At 42.2% G+C, this 9,994-nt stretch overlaps 1 long non-coding RNA gene across 1 annotated transcript; it reads left to right on the top strand.

Moving 5' to 3' along the window:
- Window positions 1–5,359: 5,359 nt before the first annotated feature.
- Window positions 5,360–9,684, top strand: LOC308464939. The gene is made up of 3 exons (XR_013980195.1): window positions 5,360–5,620; window positions 8,997–9,099; window positions 9,611–9,684. It is a non-coding gene; the product is annotated as an uncharacterized lncRNA (long non-coding RNA).
- Window positions 9,685–9,994: the final 310 nt, after the last annotated feature.

Genomic DNA, 9,994 nt, shown 5'->3' with positions numbered 1-9,994 from the left:
CCTAGAATGGCTTCACTTGCGTGGGACAGGGGTGCCATTTGAGCTGTGAATTCTGTTTTCATTGCAAAGGGCTTTCAGAACAAGGGAAGGGGCCTTAGCTCAGTGGTAGAACACCTGCTTTGCATGCAGAAGGTCCCAAGTTCAACCCCTGGCATCTAGAGGTAGTGCTGGGAATGTCCCCTGTAGGAAACTAGAACAGGAGCTGGTTAATGTGGACAATACAGACGTAGATGATAGACCAAGGATGATCTGACATCGTATAAGGCAGTTTCTAGTATTCCTGTTCCAGTAACTGGATGTCTGAGTCCTTATTGATATGTGACATCAGAAGCAGAACCTGCTTGTCCTCCTTTAGCTACACTGGGCATTGTGCTGTCTTCAGACATTCCAAGGGAAATTAGAACAAAGATTCATAATAAATGCTTCCTGAGCACATTCTCTGTATACCTTAAATTACCGCCTGTCCCCCAGCCATATTGAAGATCAGGGAGGAGCCCACGCTTAGGCTGGCACCTCCAGCCAGGACTGGGAAATGCCCTGTGCAGAAACCCTGGAGATCTTCTGCCAGTGTTGACAGTACCAAGCTAAATGAACCAATGGACTGCCGGTATAAGGCAGCACCGTATGTTCATCTTCCTATGTGATCAAGCCCCTGTTGGCTCAGATTAGACTTTTATAGGCTAGTGCTGTTCAAACAGAGCAACAATAGAATCCAGCTGTGCCCCATGTGAACTACACATGTGCCTTAAAACAGTCCCCAGAAACCTCTGCCATGTGCCAGATGTATCCTGCAAAAGGTACCCTACAGTGGGATATCTGAAAGCTACTGCTCTAGGTCCTAAAGGCTAGCGAGTAAATCTTCCCATGCAAGAAAAGTTCAGATCCCATTTCTGTGAGCAAGATCTTCTTCTTCTGCCCTATTTAATTCATCTCTCTCCCACCCACAGTGCCTTATATACTACATATTCCAAAGGCTTCTTTGTTTGTGCTTATCTTTCAAACTGCTGGCAACACAGGTTTCATTTGCATTTTTCTCCTGAAATAAATCAAAGATTGCATCTAACCAAACACACAAAAGTTGTTTGCACTGCATTGGAAATGCAGGACTTTCCTAAGGGATGGGCTCCTGTTTGCAGAAGTCCTGGGTTCAATTTCAACTTTCTCTAGATCAGTTACAAGAGTAGAAGAAATGCCAAAGAAAGTATAATTTCTCTTCTGGTTTTTTTTATAATGAGCAGTAGAAAGAGAGATTCCTGAGGGAGCTGTTTGAGAGTATCATTTTACCATCTGCGGCCTCTTGAAATTAATTAAGATTGATCAGCTGTGAGGAGGGACCACTTATATGGATTCCTTTGAAACATTAAAGAGACTTTAAGGAGAGTGTGTAGTAGAGAGCATTATCTGCAATGTGAAAGAAAAAGGGCAGACATTTTTTATGCAGCTTTTCACACATAGAATTGCTATGTAGTTGGTTAACAGATTTCTGGATGTGCAGGCTCCTTGATTTCTCAATCAAAAGTGCATGTGCAGAGTGCATCTTTCTATACCTTGGGCATATGTAATATTGATTTGCACAGTCTGAAGTTGTGGGTTATTTCCTGACTCTGAATTGTTCTGTCTGGAATAACCCTTGTTAAATTCCTTGATTGTCTTGTGTGGTGTACTTCTAATGGTTGCTCTGTTACCAGAGTTCAAAATTATTTTGTTTGTGGGGGGTGGGGGTGTACGATAGCAAGCCTGACGCTTCTCCTGCTAAAAGGATTAAGTGGTTTTGACGTGAATTTGCACACAGACAAGGGCTAACCATAGTTTTGGCAGCTGTGGGCTTGGTGGATGCCAGGAGAACAGGCTTTATATATAGCATTCTACTTCTTTTAAATAGATTTAGAGTTAACCAAACAGCATAAAAATGTGTTGTGTAATATTGGGCTGCATTCAATCAACCTAAATCCTACTCAGAGCAGAGCCATTGAAATTAAAGAACTGGTTACCCATGTCCATTAATTTCAACAGGTTTACTCAAAGGAGGACTAATGTTGAATACTGTACCACTCATTGTGTCTATAATTATCTGCACATCTAGTGAATGCTTTTCTCAACTCTGCTTAAACAGGTACTTTGGTTAAAAAAGCAAAAATTCTGGTGGCAGTACTGGACACTTTTATTAAGTGGTTGATCTTGTCTTAGCTGCATTATACCCCACCATGCTATTTTTTTTGCAAAAAAGAGGTGCCGGAATTCACCATGAACACATCCCTTGTTCTCTTATAATGGCAATGGTGCCCACCTGATAAGTGCTGGAACTGAGTCCTGGTGAGTTCCAGCGGAAAAAAGCCACACACACACAACTCACACACTCACACACACATACTCTCCTGAATAACTTTTAAAGACATTGATTGAGACTGCTTCCACACTCAGATTCAACAATCTGCTGCCACCATTATCACTTTTAATGTGCTACTATTGCTATTTTCAGTGTTTCCCCTAAGGCATCGGTGTTGCTTATTAGTACCAAACTAGCCACCACAAATATTTCCAAACTGAAGGGTCATACAAATAGGGCTAGTTAACAGCATGGCTAGAATGCCTATTACAGAGAAGAATATTTTTCTATTTAGCATCATAGTATAATGTGTGTCATTTGGACTCATTGATCAAGGTTGTGTCATTCCCAGGGATGCTTGCTTATTGATTGCAAAAGCTGGCTGACGTCTTTTTCAAGGTCTTGGGCTCTCTCCGGTTCCCCACTCTCACTCCATTCATCTCTTTGAACTGTATTCTCTTTGCAGGGATTACTGTAGCTCATTGCCTGATGTCCATTCATAGGAAATGCATTACCTTTAATCTTGATCGGATCACTCAGTCCTTGGGCTATTATCTAATTGCATGCTCTCACTCTGAAGGCTCTCACCTATCTTTCGGATATTATCTCCCTTCCTTTATGGGTGGGATTTAGAGGCAGCTCGACCCTCCTATAAGGGGCAGCAAGGCAGCAGCTGCCTGAGATGGCAGATTTTGGATGTCATGAAAGATAGCTGATGGTTTTGCCCTGTGGGGCACAACCTACAGGGAAATGCCTACCAAAATGAAGAGCACTTGTGGTTTTGCATAGTCTCCATGCATTCCAATGTTGCTTGCATAGGAGAACTTCCTATTGGACTGTATAAACCAACCTCTCATGGACCATCCTTTAAAAATAATTATTACTGGAAATTTGTAGCTAAAGATTTGGGTAGATAATTAAAATCAATATCTCCATCCTGGAGCCTGGGTTTTAGGCTGCATAAACCTTGAAAAACGGGCATTCTGGGAAAGTGACAGCGGTAGGACTGGGCATGGGAGACATATGCTGGGTCTTAACTTTGTTTAGCTCAGTCACGTGATCCGGCAACCCAGCTGAACTTACACTGGCGAAAAGGGTGGTGTGAGTCAACGTCTATTTGAAAGGTTCGTGGGACTGCATTTTGGTTATTGGTTATTTGGTTATTTTGGCTATTGAATGAGGACTACTATTTTCGGCACAGCAACACAGGAAGAGCAACTATCCTGCCTCCACACAGCTGTCTAGGGTGTCAATGGGTTGGTGTTTTTGTTGGCCCCTACAAAGGGCAGCTTTTAACTGGTGACCAGCTTACAGCAGTACAGTCACTTTTATGTTCAATCTTAGCTTTGCTTATCTCTACGAGGTACACACTGGAGAGTCAGGATCGCCAAAGGCAGGACAACACATTTCTGGATCATGATTGATTTGGGGAGGAATGTTTGTGTTCTCAAATGCTACTTTCCAATGTAGCATTTCACAGATCCCCAGCTAGATGATGAAAATTGAGAGTAGATGTAATATCTGGCATAGAATAATATCAGACCCAAGGTGGTTCTTTGGTCATCCCATATTAGGCCAACCATTTTAAAAAAAATGCTATCCTAAGAGGAGGCTGAAAAAAGAGTGGCCTTTGCTTTTCAAATGGTGACAATGGAACCTGTGGTTCTAGGAGCACTCAATTCCCTTACACTGTTATTGTGAGCAGATGTAACATTCCATAAAAGCTACCAGATGCCAAAATTTGGCAGGACTTCAAGCCCTTTATTTTTGTGCAATAGGGATCTGATCCACTTAATGTCATCATGAAGAAGAGATACTCTAAAAGTTAATGGCTCTCATCTAGTACAAGGACTGGCTTTCCTCAACTGTGTTAAATTCTCTGCAGTAGTACCTTTCAGTTTAGGACCATCCATGTTCTTGTGGCTTTCCAAAACATAAGATGTCCAGAGATGAAAAGGCAATTTACATTCGTTTTCAGCAATCCAGTTTCCAGTGAACCTGCCCATGACACGAGATCAGCTCCAAATCTAAGTATGGGTCCTTGGGGGACAATTTCACAAAGCAAAGATGAAAAGGCAGCATTATCATTTTACAAAGAAGGGAATCTCATTGTTCTCAGTGGGTTTATTTCCAACTAAACATGTCCATGGGTTGGGTAGCAATTGCAGTGAACTTGCAGTGGGCAAATCCCCATATCTGAGCATGGTCCACTCACTGATCTTCACCTTATTGGCCTGTTTTTGTGCATGATAAATTTAGTGAAAGAAGTTAATGGTTGATTATGAGTTTATTACCTCATGTGAGGAAGTTTCAACTGAACTGATCATTCTAACAGGCTCCATATAACTAGGCATCATTGAAAGGAAAGATAAACCCATCTGAACTTTGTAGGTGAGGATGATACTGAAATTTTATTTGTACATGAAATGTAAGGTTTCTCTGTCCTTCAACTGATTAATATTTGGAAAATTTAGAAGAGAGATGGCAATGATGGTCATTTTTTAGTGGCTTTCAGATGCAATGCCTTGATGAAAGTTTTTGTAGCTCACTTTCACTTTAAATATGATAATAGTTTGTGTCAGACAGGTAAAAGAAAAGAGAAAACTGCTCTCAATATGGACATGCACCTCTTGGTTTAAGACAAAGACAAATATCATGTAGAAGCAGCTGGAAGGAATTTCCTTTGCTTGACCGTGCTACATCTAAGCTACCAGATCACCTAAAGGAAAGTCAAGACACCTCTTGATATTATTTTGTCCCCCAAAGGACTTGAGATAACTGTCCAACCTCTCTGGTACCAAAATGCAGCACAAACTATTCCTGTAAGGATTTAAGCTAATTGGGAGCTCCATATTGGTGCTGGTTTATAAAGTGTCTAATTATGGTTGTAAAACATTACCACTGATGACATAATTCAAAGCCAGAGCTGCTCCTAGGAATGCCCCCTCATTTGAGGAAACTGAAAACAGGAACCTTCCAAAGGGCATTTTACATGTTTAATAGCACTTTCTCCTCTTTTTATGCTCTCAGAAACCCTGTAAAGCAGGCTAGGCTGAGACACAAAGCATTCAAACAAAGTCTCCCACATGTTCAATGAAAGTGTGATGCGGAAAGCCCCTGCCAACCACACATTGACACTGATGCGCCCATTGATTGTGCTCTTCCTTGCACTCTGTTGCAGCCATGCATTCAGTGGTCTGGGGAAAAGGGTCATCTTATCACCACCAAGGGAAAGATCCCAGGAGAGGGAGAGAGAGAGATGGCAGAAAATGGCTTCAGAATCCTGATGACTTGGTTTGTTTCGATATCCTTTTATTGTGATTTTATTCATTTGTTTAATTTTATTTGTACGCCACCTTAAATGCGGAATATACATAAATAAACATGTGCCTGGCCAATCAGGAGTCCCAGTTGGGTGGAAGAATCTGACAGCCTTCTTACCTCTAGTGCCCAAGTTGTGAGCAGTGATGGCATTCCTACTACATGCTTATGTGTTCATTGCATGTGTGCACTCCTTGGGGGGGGGGCTGGGGGTAAAAATAAGGTGCTGATACTCATATACATAAAAGTGTGGTGGGTGCCAACACAAACCAGGTCTCCCCAGTTCACATCCGATTTCTCTACCACTACCTAACACTGGCTCCCTGTTGTTGCATTAATGAAATTAACTGTTTTACTTGCTTTTTGATACAAATCTTCTCTACTCTTGTTAAATCCAACTGGCCAACTCCTTTAGAAACTTTAATTAATACCCAGAACCCTTGTAATATCATGATTTTTTATAGAAGGGTAAGACACCGTCAGGTCGATTAAGCACCCAATTGAGCCTGAGTTGGGGAAAATTGGTGTAGCGGTCTCTGATCAATGGAAACACTTCAGTTTAATAAAAGGTGAATGAAAGCAGGTTTCTGTTTGCCTTGGAACATTTGTTGTTGTTGTTATTGCAGCCCTTTGCAATTGGCAAATTAGGGAACTGAGCCAAGCTCTGAGAAGGAGGAAGGCAAAAATCGACTTGAAACTGAGGCAGTTTTTAAACTTCCTCCCATGGAAAACAGAAACAACAGATGTGAACAACGTGAAGGAAAAGAATGTGATGGATGCTTGCTTTGAATAAAGGGTTAAGAGTGCAATTCGAAGGTTAAGGGTGGTGGGGCACAGCTGAAGGTGTTTTAACCGCTCATCTAATGCCCTGCTAGGCTGTCTGGCTGCTGCAACTGAAGTGACATTGGAGGTGCATTCTTCTGACCCTCAGTCCATTTTGCAGTTGCTTTTTTTGTTTTTAATTACTCCTGGTGGAAACAATAGAATGGAAAGAAGAAGGGGAGATGTAAACCAGTCCCTGAGCCAAGTTCCTGAACTGTTCCCAACATGCCCCCCTTTTTTTACTTAACTGATGTTAGAGACTGATGTTACTTTACTGATGTCAGTGTCACGGCCATGGTACATGTGACAGTAGCTCACTTTCCTCAAAATCATTTATGATCCTAGCAATGCAGAAAGAGCACTCCAAATCTTCAGCTGTCAGTACCACATATGTCTTCAGAACAGATTTCAGAGGAAGACAGCGCTAGGGAAAGGAATAAAACCTCAGAAAGTGACATGCTATAGATTACCTTGAGCCCATCCAGGTTAGTGAGCGCTAGTTCACAAAAAGCCCATAACAGAATCTGTACATTTTTAAGGTGCCACAAGACCTTGTCATTTATATTTCTTGTACTGTGACTCACCGTCATTCCAAACACATGGTTGGAATTAGGAAGCAGTGCAGGGGATAAGGAGAATTGGAGATACCTGGGTTCAAATCCGTATCCTTTATTTTAATTATTTATTGATTTAACGTATTTCCATCCCGCCCTTCCATTTAAGCAAGAGAAACACCGCCACCATCACTTAGGGTGACTTGAAACCAATTTTGAAAACAATCACAAACATCTCAACAAGAATTTAAATGCTAAAAGATGCCACAGCAGATGAGCACAACCTGGGCTAGTTCTATAAAAAAATATCAGAAATACTTTCAGTTTGGCCTGCCAAAAGAGGAAGGTCCTCATCAGGCAACAGAAAACCATCAGAGAGGAAGCAAGACAACCACCCCTGGCTGGCTATTTAGGGGTGGGAATCAACCACATACCAGCAAACTCAGGTTGCACAATGACAGTTGAGTGATTTTTGTGCAATATAGTCATTTCCCCGCAAAGCCAGACACTTTGTGATTGGGAAAGTGATGGGGAAACACACTGGAAAGTGTGGGAGGACAATGGTAAGACACAGCATTGTCTAACATCCCCATAAATTGGAACGTACGCTCAATAAATAGCCTAACCTTCCTGTAACTTGTGTGCAAAGAAATCAGGAGCAATGCTCAATAAACAGGTTGTCTTGAAGCAACCACTGAGTAAGTTGGTTCAACCCCCTAGGTGTTGCCACAGAGAAGGTTCACTGCTGTATCCCTGCCAAAATTACCTTGGATACCAGCAGGATTGTGAGTAGAGTCTCTCTAGTACAGGTGTAGGGACCCTTTGGCCCTCCAGATGCTGATGAATGACAACACCCATCACCTCTGACGATGCTAGGGCTGATGGGAATTGTAGTTTAGCAACATTTGGAGGGCCAAAGTTTCCCCAGTCCTGTTTTTGTGGATCTTAAAGAGCAGGCAGGCAACCAAAGACAGCCATTTAGGTGTCCTGATCCTAATCTGTGTTTCAGAGCTTCATATAACCATGAAGTTTGCTTGGTGTTCTTGGGTCCTTCATAATCTCTCTGTTTACCCTTTCTCGCTGTGAATGTAAAATGGAATTGAGTCGAGAAATGTGCGTGTTGCTCTGAGCCCCTTGAGAAAGGGCAGGCGGAAATGTAAAATATTTTTCCAGAGGTAATATAATTTCAAAAGTTATTCCACCACATTACTCACTGTGTGCTTGTATAAACTTTAAAAAAAAACACTAAAAACAACAAGAACAAGGTTTTGCATCCAGGCAATTTAAACATAATCAGAGGGTCTGTTTTCTCTAACCAATATATATTATGTAAATTAAGAGGGTGGGGGAAAGGTATAATTACATTTATTTAATAATAATTCTGCTACCATAATTTGCATGTTTTAGGCTTCTGGCTACATGCACAAATCAGAAACAAATATAATAATCAGTACATGGAAACAGAAACAAAGCTGTACTAGAGTCGGGAATTAGGCTATGTGAATGAAACACAGCATTTAAAATTCCATTCTCATTACGTTTGTCTTTTGAAGGCATTCCTCTCCTTGTGACTTACCAAACCTCTTGATTTGTTAACTTCATCGCTTCCAGTCTTTGCCACGAGGTGTCACTGGTTTGCCCACCCATGGGACTTACACACTGCTGTCATCTTGTTCCCTTCCTGTTAAAGAGAATTGAATGCCATTGCTCATTCTGATCAAAGTTGGAAACAAACAGCTAGACGTGGAAATGAATGTGACTTGTGGAAATGTTGATATGGAGCTGGAGGGAACGGTATCCCGTAAACATCAGCTGCTTAATTCTTTTTCAGTTTTGAAAATAATGAATTTAGCCTGTGCTTGAGGCTCTGCTACACCATTAGGCAGCTGCTCCAGATGGCAGATATTGTGAACCATTAAAGAGCAGCACACTGTTAGTTATTTAATTGACTATGATATTTTTACTTCTGGTAGGTGCCATTTGGATTTTCTACCTCAGGCACCAAGCATCTCAGAATTGGCTTACGACTCCGGACAGTGAATAGGCACAAGAGGCATAAAGAAGAATTCTCCAAAGGTGAGAGCTCGCAGCCTGCGCTGCATATATCAGAGGTCACCAACATGCTGCCTGCAGGCACACATGCGCCCACAGAACCACCTCCCTCCCTGAAATTAAGCTTGAAAGAAGCATTCTGTTATTGCTAAGAGAACAGGCCATGGTGTGTGTTGCAGGGCATGTCAAGTTTTCAAATGCCCCCCAAAAGTTAGCAGCCCCTGGCATGGGTCAATGTCATGGACTGGCTGGATGTAGAACCACCAGCTGGGGAACCCCTAGGGGAACCCCCCAGGGGAATAAGGTCAGAGCCAGGGGACTGGTGGTGGGACAACAATGAATGGGCAGAAGAAGAGGAGAGAGCAGAATGGAAGGAAGAGGTGTCAGAAGCAAAAGAGGGGTAACAGGGTTTAGTGAGCAGGAAGAGGCTGGGGCCCAGGTTTAGATGCAGAAAAGGAGGCTGGAGAGGAGGGGGGCCAAAGAGGCAGTCTCCCCCTCCTGCTGAGACCAGCTCCCCTCTCCCTTGGTCTCCTAGAACACAGAGAGAAATGAAAAGGGCAGAGGAGAGATTGGTTGAATGCAGGCACAATCTACATCTGCTTGGAAAAAGCTTGGAAGTCCTTGCAGCTGCCTCAGTGGGGCAAGAACTACTTGGAAGAGTTCTGGGATCACTAGGTTTGCATTGTTTTGATTTTTGTGAATAAAGAGTTAACTTCACAGAGACCAGTCTTTTTGTTTTTGTTTTTATTGCAGACCTTCACCTGACTCCAGCTCCTGACATTTAAACTGTGCTGATCCGGTATAAGGCTTAGTTTAAAAATTAAGAAGCAAACAGATGAAATTAATGTTCCAAAACTCTTCTGGCCTCTGACCAAACAGATATGTACAAAATATAACACCAGATGAAACAATTCCCTCT

The sequence above is a fragment of the Podarcis pityusensis genome (genome assembly GCF_964106645.2).
Source record: "Podarcis pityusensis genome assembly, chromosome: 1".
Lineage (NCBI taxonomy): Eukaryota > Metazoa > Chordata > Lepidosauria > Squamata > Lacertidae > Podarcis > Podarcis pityusensis.
The sequence above is the reverse complement of the archived record's forward strand: the minus strand, read 5'-3'. Positions and strand labels throughout refer to the sequence as shown.